Source organism: Eumetopias jubatus, unplaced genomic scaffold (genome assembly GCF_037043125.1).
Source record: "Eumetopias jubatus isolate StellerSeaLion01/CBP00866 unplaced genomic scaffold, mEumJub1_p1.0 scaffold_15, whole genome shotgun sequence".
Taxonomy (NCBI): Eukaryota; Metazoa; Chordata; class Mammalia; order Carnivora; family Otariidae; genus Eumetopias; species Eumetopias jubatus.
This window is the reverse complement of record NW_028274821.1, coordinates 74282215-74294011: the sequence shown is the minus strand read 5'-3', so window position 1 is coordinate 74294011 and position 11797 is coordinate 74282215. Positions and strand designations below refer to the sequence as shown.

At 42.6% G+C, this 11797-nt stretch overlaps 1 pseudogene; it reads left to right on the top strand.

The window, feature by feature from the left end:
- Positions 1 to 6344: 6344 nt before the first annotated feature.
- Positions 6345 to 11180, top strand: LOC114212889 (lipocalin Can f 6.0101-like; annotated as a pseudogene).
- The last annotated feature ends 617 nt before the right edge of the window (positions 11181 to 11797 follow it).

The window sequence follows — 11797 nt, the reverse complement described above, 5'->3', positions numbered from 1 at the left end:
TGTTCTGTTATTACACATCTTTTCTTCCAGAAACGTCCATTTTCCTTAGAGTTACTTACTGTTTTGTAGTTTTATTCTCTTTAGGTATCTCTCCCTCTTCATTAAGTATGTGGCGGAAGTGTAAATTGCCTTTTAATTATTTATTTTCTTCCTCTTCTTCCTGTTTTATCCTTCTTCTCCTCCTCCGTTTAAACTTGGAGACACCATCCTGGCGCCCTTCCCCCTCCCCAGTCAGGTGCTGGCTCCTGTCTTAGAACGTTCCTTTCCTGTTATTCGTGGACCTCCCTTTGCTTCTCTCGTGTGCCACTTCCTGTCCACATCTTTCTTTTCTTTGCTTCCTGCCTCATTTTGTGATTCTCTTCCTCCAGAAACTTCCCGGTAAAATATGTTCAACTTTTCATTGGTTGAAACAGTGTTGATCCTTATTCCTACATTTGACTGATTGTTTGGCTGGATTTTGTAAACTCTGGGTTAAAAATCACTTTCTCTCACGAGTTTGAAGTTATTTTGCCATCATTTTTGAGCTTCTAGTGTTTTTGTTAAGAATGCCATCTGATTTTGCCCGTGACTTTTTTATTGTTGTTGTTGTTAACTCTTAGGTTCTTTTCTTCTCCTCCAGTGTTCTCAAATTTAAGTGTGTGATGTTCCTTAATTGTGGATCTTTTCATTCACCATCATATAAATCCACTGCATCATTTTATATGCCACCAACAATGTATGAGAATTCTTCCAGGGTTTGCCATTCTTGTTAGTTTCTAGAGATATATCACTGTAGTTTTAATTTTAAAATGTAAAGAAACAACCACAATATCAAAATATCATTTAGATTTGCCTCCTCCCCCTGCCAAAAAGAGTAGTAATATCCTTTCTTGGTTGAGGCATTTGGAAACCAGGCTTTCATATAGTGTTGCTGAAAGTATAAATCTGTGCAGGATTTTTGGAGAGTAATTATCTATTCAGTAAACCTTCACTTACTGTTTATTATGCCAGGCACTGTCCTAAGCACTAAGTCAAATGGGGAATAAGACAGAGTCCTGCCTTCATAAGAAAAACAGATGACAAAATAAACACAAGGTCTTATATATCAGTGCCACTGCTAAGAAGAAAATAAATAGGGTGCCACAAAGTAAAGGTTGGAGGCTGGCATTCCTAGGTGGCAGGGTCCTAGAGGGCCCCGCAAGGAGGTGATATTTCAGCAATTTGGATTCATATCTAAAGGTAAAATGTGCTTACCTCTTGACCAAGAGATTCTTCCTGTTAGAAATCCGGATCACAGAAACACACACACACACACACACACACACACACACGTGCAAGGGTGCTCACTAGTGCCCCCCTCACCCCATTGCAGTGCATTCTAGCTCACAGCACCACGTCATCTTTGAAAACTCAAATCTAGTCATATCACTTCCCTGCTTAAAACCCTTCCATGACTTGTCCTTGAGATAAAATACAAACTCCTGCCCTTATAAAGCCCACTGTGGGCTTGCCTGGGTGGCTTATCGGTTAAGCATCTGCCTTCGGCTCAAGTCATGATCCCAGCGTCCTGGGATCGAGCCCCGGGAGCCTGCTTCTCCCTCTGCCTGCCACCCCCCCCCACTTGTACTTACGCTCTCTCTCTCTGACAAATAAATAAATAAAATCTTAAACAAAAAAATAAAGCCCAATGTAATCTTCCATTCCCTATTTCTTGCTTCACTTTGTTTCATACCCTTTCTCCCTCTCTCCTTATGATCCAGCCACCTCTGGTCTGTTTTCTGTTCTTCACATAAGCTACGCCTTTGCACATACTGTTCCCTCTGTCTGCAAGCTCTTGCCTAGACGCTTGCTGGGGCTGGCACGTTCCCATCCTTCGGGTCTCAGCTCAGCTCACCTCCTAAGCACGGTCTTCATGACCATATAGTGGCTTGTGTTTTGTTAGCTTGGTTAAACTGAGAACTGTATTTTCCAGCAATGCTTTCCCTGTGTAGTTCCAGTTAGAGTTAGCCAAAAGAAGAGCGTGCATGAAATTTGGAAGTAAAGCAATGGCCATGACTCTCTGAAGGTCACTGTAGTCAGACGAGGTGACGGACAGATAGATGCAAAGATGCCCAGCAGATTCCAGCTTGTACTTGACCTCCCTACCCTCACCTTGCCATGTCTGGCTCTTCTTTCCATGTCCTGCTCCTGTTGAGCAACAGCCTCAGGCTCACCCTGCAGCAAGGGTGATGGAGGTAATGCAAAAATCCTCCGCCTTGGGCCCAGGGAGTCTGAGGCTTGTGAAAGCCCTTGAGTGCATCCCGTAAAAAAGAAAACTAGAGGGATGCTGAGTGCTTCTTTCCCCCAACACACACTGGGCAAGGTGGCTGTGCTGATTCCCATCTGGGGGAGAGAAAAGACGGGAAATTGGAAATGATCCAATTTGAACCATCTGGGGGAGAGTGTATTAATCATTTTCCTGTTATTTTCTATACATAATTATCTGCGGTCTTTGATTGTTTTCCTCTTTTAAGAAACGTTGGTAAAATGTTCAATTGAGAGGATGTGAACAGATTTGTAAAAGCATAAGCGTTGTCTCTTCAGTTCCCAGAACTGATGTATTTTATCACTTGTGTGATTTAGTCTACTTACGTAGCTCCAGAATTGTCATGGAAGTAGATCTTATTTTATTCTCACAGTGCTTGTTCTTAGAAATTAAGCAAATGAATTAAAAAAAAAAAAAGACACTCTGGCATGAGACATCCATAGTAGGATTTTTGACATGCCATATAGCCAGTGTCTTACCATTCCTTTATTCTTTGTCACATTGAGTTCCTGCTTTGTGCTAGGTGCTTTCCTGGGCATTAAGACACAGCAGGAAACAAGCAGACAAAAGCCCTATTCTCCAGAGTTTACATTCTATTCAGAGAGACAGACAATAAGCAAGCAACAGAATAAATATATAATAAAATTAATTAAACAGATCACTCACTGAGAAAGCCAGTGGAAACATTCAAACCATGTTATATAATACCAAGATATTGTCAGTGCCAGGAAGAATAGGAAGAAACACAAGCTTATTTACTTCATGTGCCAGAATGGAAGAATTTTTTGGTCCCTAGCACCCAGCGTGCTTATACATTCTCTTGGTACCAACTCAAATCCAGTTCTAAAATATCCACTCCCTTTATGGATGAAAGGTTGCTAGGAGCTAACAGCATACCGTCTGTGTCCTCTGGAACGCAGATACTGAGACAGATTTGGGGTGTAAAAGGCTTATCAGGGGGTAACATTTGTGAAAAGAAGAAGGAGGAGGCAGGATTACAGAAGGATTAAGAAAAGATGATGTAGATCTAACAAAAGTTTCCGTCAGCCCATTGGGAAGCTCTGAAGGATGTTAGAAGAGTCCTGCGTCAGGCAAAAATTGGATAGGGCTTTGTACCACAGTCGTGTTCAGTCACTGGCTGGAGCCACCTCAAGAAGACCAGTACCTCTGCTCAAGAACTGAGGCAAATCTGAACAGTGGAGGATGTCAGCTGACCACACTCCTCACAGCTCAGCCATGAGCCCTTTCTTGGAGGGGGAATCTGAGCAATACCTCTCTATGTCTGGCATACCATCCTAGTATCCAGAAATAAGAAGTCTCCTCAAAGAGGTCCATAGTTCTTTTCCCACATAGGGTAGGAACAGAGGTGAAAGCAGAACCTTTTATCTTCTTTTCTTTTTTGGGGGGGTTCCTTTTTTTGATTTAAATTCAATTTCTAATGTCAAATTTCTACCACAGCATGAGGGCTCCCTGTAGGTCAGAAAACCAAGTGATTATTGCCTTCAGCAAGTATGTATGTGCATACAGCCCCAAGCTACCCAGAGGGCCATCTTTCCATTGAAAAAATAATAGTGACTTTGGAGTCAGAAAAACCTGGATTCAAATTCTGACTACAATGAACCCCTGTGAGCCTCCCTTTCCTCAAAGAGTTGTTGCGAAGATAACATGAAAAAGTTTAGAAAGCGCTAGAATGCAAAATAGGTTCCCAATAACTATTAGTCCTTGCACTCTCTTCCTCTCCTCTTCTGAGGCTAGAGACCGTGTTTTATATTTCTTGTGATCTCCACCCTCCCCCTCCCTTTGGTCCCCCAACCCCAGCCAGCTCCTAGTAGAACGCCTGTTTAATTAATTAAAAGAGTATGACTGAAGACAAGGTCACCAAGTCCATTTCCAGTCAGCCAATTCGTTTCAATCGAGTTGCCTGGCCATAAATGGATTGTTATCCATTTATATATGGATTCCATAAGCCCCTTGCCCACACGCTGAGTCACGATGTGGGCTAATCATTTCTCAACCACCTGGTAGACTGTCACCCCTCTCTTGGGTCACTTATAAAACGCCCTGTATCTGGTGTTGAATGAGGAAGTCCTTACGTGTTGGTGACCAGGTTCTTCATTTGAAGCCATGAATGGAAGGGAAGAATTTTTCCTTTTGGTATGGAAGTATACTTCTCCTAATTCCTTGTGAGAAGAACAATCTCTCCATTTCATCCATCCACCCACTCAACTATCAAATATCCATTTACTAAAAAGAGTTGTTACTTGCCCTTCACTAGGTCAGACTCTTGGCGGCTACACCCACAGTTCCACGTTTCTGAGAAATCTGTATGTGGCTTCCTCAGTCGTCACTACCAGGCAGATGCCTCTGAGGGTCTAAAGCTTTGCTTGTTCCTACCCCATTTGTCCTTCATGTCAGAAACATCAAGCTTTGATCTTCGACAAGTGAAATCATAAGAGTAGGGACTCTGGGGTCAGACAGTCTTAGGTTCAAACGGGTTCTCCCACAGACTGGCTGTGTGATCCTGGTTGGTTTACTTAACCTCTCTGAATCTTAGTTCATACCTCTGTAAAACAGGATAATCCCTATCATATAAAGCTCTTATGAGGATTATATGAAAGGATATTTGTAAAGTACTTATTTAATACTGAGTTCTTACTCTATTTCCGACATTAAAATATTATTTTTATGTATCAGGCCCTTGGACAGATGATATTTGTACTGCTGCATCCTCATTGTAACTATTTGCCTTGGTAAGTGGATTCTGACACGATCCCATCCTTGAACAAATGTGACTTTGAATAAGACCTTCTTTCTTTGATTACCAGATTGTTCCTAAGTTTGATGAAGCCTAAAAGCCTTAAATATAAAAGTTGCTGAGGCAACTTGACTGTAATATAGCAGTTTGGATTCAGGTTTCATGTTTGAAATGTGGCTATATAATTGAATATTGGCTCGCTGGTCTTAAAGGATTGGTAGATTTTTGGGGCCTAGGCAGTTCAGCCTGGAATGACTGGCTACCCTTAACAAGAATTAAGACCCTACTCAGCTGATCCCATAAAAGAGAAGGTGCAAAGGCTAGCTCCCCAATACAGTGGCAGGGGCCAAGAAGTACCCTTCATCAATCTGCTGCTGTTGTGCTGATTGAGACCAGCTCATCAGAGGTGCTCTTGGTCCCCTAGCATAAGGGAAGGAGTCCATTTCCCTGGGGCCCGTAGGCAGGCAGGACAAGTCAATTCTCAGCCCTTTCCCCACAAAACCTTTACTTCCCAGAGACCCTCTCTCTCCCTCTCCACTGGACTGGGAGAGGACTGACGTCTATTAAAGCTTGTGTTCTTTAGGTGAAGCTCTACTCATCCGAAGGGAAGAAATTCTGGCTCTGCCCCTGGAGTGGTCAGTCTTTAAATGAATCAAATCACATTTTATTCTTTCCCCTTTTATTCCTCATCTGCATTACTATTAGCTATAGTAACTACTATTAGCTAAAGTAATTAGCTATAGTAAAATATATCTATTTATTTGCAGGTATTTTCTCCCAAATTGTCTCTTTCATTCTTTTGTGACTTTTGAAGAACAGAACTCTTTAATGTTGATGATGTCCTATTTATGAAATTGCTGTTTTATGACTCAGGCTTTTGGTATTGTATCTAGAAAATCTTTGCCTAATGTAGGGTCACAGAGATTTTCTCCTCTGTTCTCTTTGAAAAGTTTTGTAGTTTTAGGTTTTCAATTTATGTCTATGATCCATTTTGAGTTAATTTTTGTATACAACGTAAGGATTGAAATTCATCTCTCTGAATGGATAGTCAATTGTTCTAGCATCATCATTTGTTGAAAATATCATATCCCTTGTCAAAAATCAGTCATTCATATACCTGTTGATCATGCTGATACAACATGGTCTTTATTATGGTAGCTTTATTTAAAAATCTTGAAATAGAATAATGTTAATCTTCCAACTTGTTCATCATTTTTTCAAATTTGTCAAATTCTAGACCCTTTGCATTTTCATATAAATTTTAAAATCTATTTGCCAGTTTCTAGCAAAAAAGTGCCTACGGGGATGCCGATGTTGGTTAATCGAATGGAGGGAATAAAGTACACAGCCTTTGCCACCCATTCAAGGTCAGTTCTTCTATCTAAGGGGCAGGAAAACCCATAGCCAGCCCATAATGGCTAAAGTTATATAGACCTCAAAATACCAGTGCCTGGATAGTGGTTGAGCAGGAATTAGGAATGGTCACAGGGCAGGAGTGACTTTTATTTTAAAGATTGATTGATTGATTGATTGATTGATTGATTGATTGATTTGAGTGAGAGAGAGCGTGCACGCACAGCAGGAGGGGGAGGGAGAGGGAGAGAGAATCTCTACTTAAGTAGACTCTGCACTGACCTCAGAGTCCAACATGAGGCTCGATCTCAGGACCCTGAGATCATGACCTGAGCCAAAATCAAGAGTGAGCCACCCAGGCGCTCCTGGAGTGGCTCTTTAAATTGAGCTACAGTTAGAATGCCACAGTTCCTAGGTTCACTGCCTTGTGCCCAGCACCTTCCATGACACCAACCCCTTTTTGTTTTGGGGGTGGTACAGAAGGGGGCAAAGCACAAGGCATAAATGAACCATAGCTTTTAACAAGCCCCAGCTGGGGGCATGGGATCCTACTCAGCTGCCATGCTCTTCCCACATCTTCATACCCTCCCTAACTTTCAAGACCTATGCCAAGTCCCACCTTCTCCAGGAATAATTCTCTGACCAATATGTGCCAGACATTATGCTGAGGGTTCTACACACATCATCCCATTGAATCCCTATAGTAATCTATGAGGCACATATAATTATCCCCATTTAAAGGAAACTAAGGCTCAGAGAAATTAAATCTGTCCTCATGGCTTCAAAATGGCAGAGATAGGAAGGAAGCCCAGATCTACATGAACTCCAAAGCCGTGTTCTTAAGCCCTTTCTACGTGATACCACCTCCCCAGTGTCACCCCTTTTCTGACCTACAATGGTTTGGACTTAGTTCCGCTCAGTTGGGTTATGTCATATGCTTGTAGAATCAAGTTTTCATTGAGTAGCATTTCCCCAACTCCACCAAAGTTTACTTGAAGGAACAGATGACATATTGTACTTCTCTATCTCTCTTACAGGTCCTATGGTATAGTGAGGTATACACAGGGATTAAACACTTTGTCCATTCATTGTGGGGGAAAGGGGAAACCACACTGGTTCAGAGAATAAGGAAAATAAATTAAAATATACTGAATACCAGAAATCATATTTCATTATTTTATTCTATCCTATTTTGATCAACTCTGTTTTAATGTTTTGTGAAAGGTACTATCATCTTTGGTAGAGACAGTTTCTTTGCTTCTGAAATTAATAACAGTGGAGTGGCACGCCCAATTCTACATACCATGTAAGTGGTGGAATATAAATCCCCTACACACTCTACTTCCCAGTTATAGTCCATTCCCACCACATATAATTGCCTTTCTGATTCCAAGCCAGATCCACAGTTAAATCTGGTTCCAAAAGGCGGCTCTTTTTTTTACCACTATTTTTTGTTTTTTTTGCATATGTGTTTTAAGAAATGTAAGGCCAGCAAGTAGATCTAAAAGAGGTGAGATTGCCAGGTCTCAAAAGGGCAGGAACAATCCTTGGCCTCACACCAGTGAGTGATAGACCATTTCACAGAGTGGGAGGAGGAAATGTGGCGTCCCCTGGACAAAAAATACTAGACCGGATATAAAAACAGAGGGGCTGGGGAGCGGAGCCACCATCAGGGAGAGACTCCCTCTCAGTGACTGTGGGGAAGACGGTGCCATCTCCTGCCAAGACGAAGCTGCTGTTTCTGTATCTGGGGCTGATGCTCGTCTGTGCCCACCAAGAAGGAAATGATGTTGTGAGAAGAAACTTCAGTGTTTCGAAGGTAGAGTCGGTAGAGTGTAGTAGCTTCGGACCTTGGGGATGGTTTGGAGGATTCTAAGGCAACATGGCCCTACTGGAGGGCAGGGGTTCCTTTGACATACTAGACAAAAGAGGTGGTTTCAGACTTTCCACTAAGAGCAGTTGTCCTTTGTGAAAAGATGACAGTGTCTGGGGACCTCTATTCTCCCTGGAAGGGCAATGGAAAGAGCCCTAGATGTGGCACCAATTGACCTGAGTTCTAATTCCACATTCATGTCACCATTATGAGGTCCAGCCCACAGGCCAGGGTTCATGGAGACACGTGATCCTGTGGTATTCCCTTCCCTCTTTTCTTACCCAATCATTTTACGGATTTATTGCAGATTTCAGGATATTGGTATTCCATTTTCTTGGCCTCTGATGTCAGGGAAAAGATAGAAGAAAATGGTAGCATGAGGGTTTTTGCGAAACACATCGAAGTCCTGAGCAACTCTTCTCTGTTCTTTAATATGCACATAAAGTAAGTGTGGCCTTTTTCACTTAGGAAAGGAGACATGAGAATCTGAATATGGTGTTGGAACTCTGCGTGCGTGAACACGTGCACACGCACACGCACACAGGTGTACACATACATCCTGGGTCTGTATTCAAAATCAGAGCCCATTATCTGACGCTGATCCAGGACCTGGAGAACCTGGGCTTTTTCTAGATTCAGAGATAAGAAACATGACATAAATAAATAAAAACAGGAGTAGAGGAGGTAAGGGGTAGAGAGTTTCAGAATCATAAGGAGGGTGGCATAGGTTTGGAGCACAGGATTTAGAATTGGCAGCCTATCTCTCTCTTGAACCTCTCTCTTACTAGCTGTTTAACCAGGAAACTTCATCCCTTTCACCTCAGTTTTCCCTTGGGTAAAGAGGATGATAATAATTCTCTTGTGGTGTTTTGCAAGGAGCATGTGAAGTAATGTTTGTAGAACACTTATCTGAGAGGTTAGCACATGGCGAGCCCTCAGCTAATTATCTAGCCAGGTGTTTGTAGCAATAGTGGGAAGTAGTGGCAGAAGAACAGCGATAGAAATCGTTGACTCATTCTTAAAGTATCACCTAAAGTGAAATAATGTAAATAAAAGCTCTTTGGAAACTGCACCCCCAAAGTGTTCAACAGTTAAGTGGAATCAGACACTCAGAGTGTGAGGGAGCTAGCCCATCAGGATCTCTGGGACATCAGCTTATTCTGTTTTACAGAGTGGATGGAAAGTGTACTGAAATTACTCTGCTGTCTGACAAAACAGAAAAGGATGGTGAATATAGTGTTGTGTGTAAGTATATGAAAAAGTCTTTCTAAAATTTACTTCCAACTCCAAGAATTTACTAAACCCCAACATCTTCAGGATCTTGACTGATTCCTAATCAGTGTTTATGCACATGATATAATGGGGGCCATCTAATAGGTAATATCCTGAATCAGGAAGAATCTTGGGTATAAAAGCCGATGCCTAGCACATAATACTACCATCAGATAAAGAAGGCAGTTTGGTTATATGTACCTCCAGCAAGAAAAGAAAATTGGCAGAAAAACAAGTGGCTGGGCAGCTTCTCATTCCCTGCCCACTTTCTGATGATGTCTGGTGGGCCATTGCCACAGCACCTTGCTCAGGATATAACACTGGAGGGGCACCTGGGTGGCTTAGTCATTAAGCATCTGCCTTTGGCTCAGGTCATGGTCCCAGGGTCCTGGGATCAAGCCCCACATCAGGCTCCCTGCTCGTGGGAAGCCTGCTTCTCCCTCTCCCACTCCCCCTGCCTGTGTTCCCTCTCTCACTGTGTCTCTCTCTGTCAAGTAAATAAAATCTTAAAAAAAAACACAACTATATAGCACTGGGTATGGAATGCCAGTGGGGCTTGGAGAGAGGACAGAGACACATAATTGGCAGAGATGGTCAAGGGGGGTAGGTGAGTCTCAAGGAGGATGATAGAGCGTAAGTTGCCGCTAGATTTTTCTACCACCAGTAGTCATTGTACCAGTATCCCTTGGATGTTACCTCGTGAAGCCCAGGGAGATGTAAATGAAGGCATTAGATATCCCTCTCTATCTCCTCCCCGATATGCACTTGAATTTGTTTTGTGGGTGAGACTAGGTAAAGGGTTTCTCTTGCTTCCCTTGGAACAAACAAGCTCTGAGCTGTGTTCTGTTTCTTCCACAGATGATGGATATAATTTATTTAGCATAGTTGAAACAGACTACACTTGACTATATTATGTTTCATCTTGTGAATTTCAAGGAGGAGCAGCCATTCCAACTGATGGAGCTCTATGGTAGAGTATTTTCATGCTGACACTTATCATGGGGTGTGGAGGGAGAGGAAGAAAGGTAAGCCTGGAGACAAAGCAGTCCTCCCAATTTTATCTTGGAACGCCTCTGCTCGCCTGAAGACAGATGCTCACCTTTGGTAATCCCTCAGCCTCAGTGATGGGAAAAATGATAACATCTCTCGTGGTGCCAGAAGCATATCCTTAAGATGTCCACCTAAGCACCCAATCAGTGCTGTCCATTTTCCCATCCATCTGGAGCCGCCCCCTCATGAGCCTCAGTGACATACTCAAGACACAACAGTTCTGCTGTGTCACAACAGCCTGAGAACCAGACGTGAGTGAAGAAGTCAAGAAAAGGTTTGTGAAATATTGCCAAAGATATGGAATTGTTAAGGAAGACATATTCGACCTGACCGAAGTTGGTAAGTTTAGCTATTTTTGGTTTTCCCGTCCTAAATTCCCATGTTACTGAAGGGATAAAACCAAGAAAAGGCAATACCCCAAATCAGTCCCCTTGTCTTACCCTGGAAAGTAAACTGGGGTCGGTGTTTGCATGTGCTCTGCCTCTCCAGATCGCTGTCTCCAGGCCTGAGGGAGTGAAGAGGCCCAGGGCTCCAGGTTGGTGATCTCTGGTGGAGAGGGTGGCCCAGGGATGAGTGCCTTCCAGAAGTGTTAGGGGTTTATGTCCAAAGAGGACAATGAAAATAATTTGGTAAGGAAGCTTGTGGGGAGAGCATGAGAGGTGGAGTTGTAGGAGCTGGGTTCAGGACTCTTTCCTACCATGTGCTTTTGAACAAATGGCCTAAACAATTACAAGGGGAACAATGATGTCTACCCTACTGAGTTACTGTATGGACATAATGCTGGTGAAAGTCCTCAGTAACTGATGACCTGCTAAAAATCATTAAGACTTAAATATTTGAAATGGGGAAAGAGTAAATAGGGTGTGATTTTCATACTCATTCCTTTTTTTTTAAAGATTTTATTTATTTATTTGAGACAGAGAGAATGAGAGAGAGAGAGAGAGAGAGCACATGAGAGGGGGGAGGGTCAGAGGGAGAAGCAGACTCCCTGCCGAGCAGGGAGCCCGATGTGGGACTCAATCCAGGAACTCCAGGATCATGACCTGAGCCGAAGGCAGTCGCCCAACCAACTGAGCCACCCAGGCACCCAAGTTTTGCTTTCTTAATTAAAAACCTTATAAAACAAATATAGAAAACTTTTTTTTTCTGGGCAAATAAAAACATTTTGTGTGTGTGTGTGTGTGTGTGTGTGTGTGTGTGTGTGTTTTAC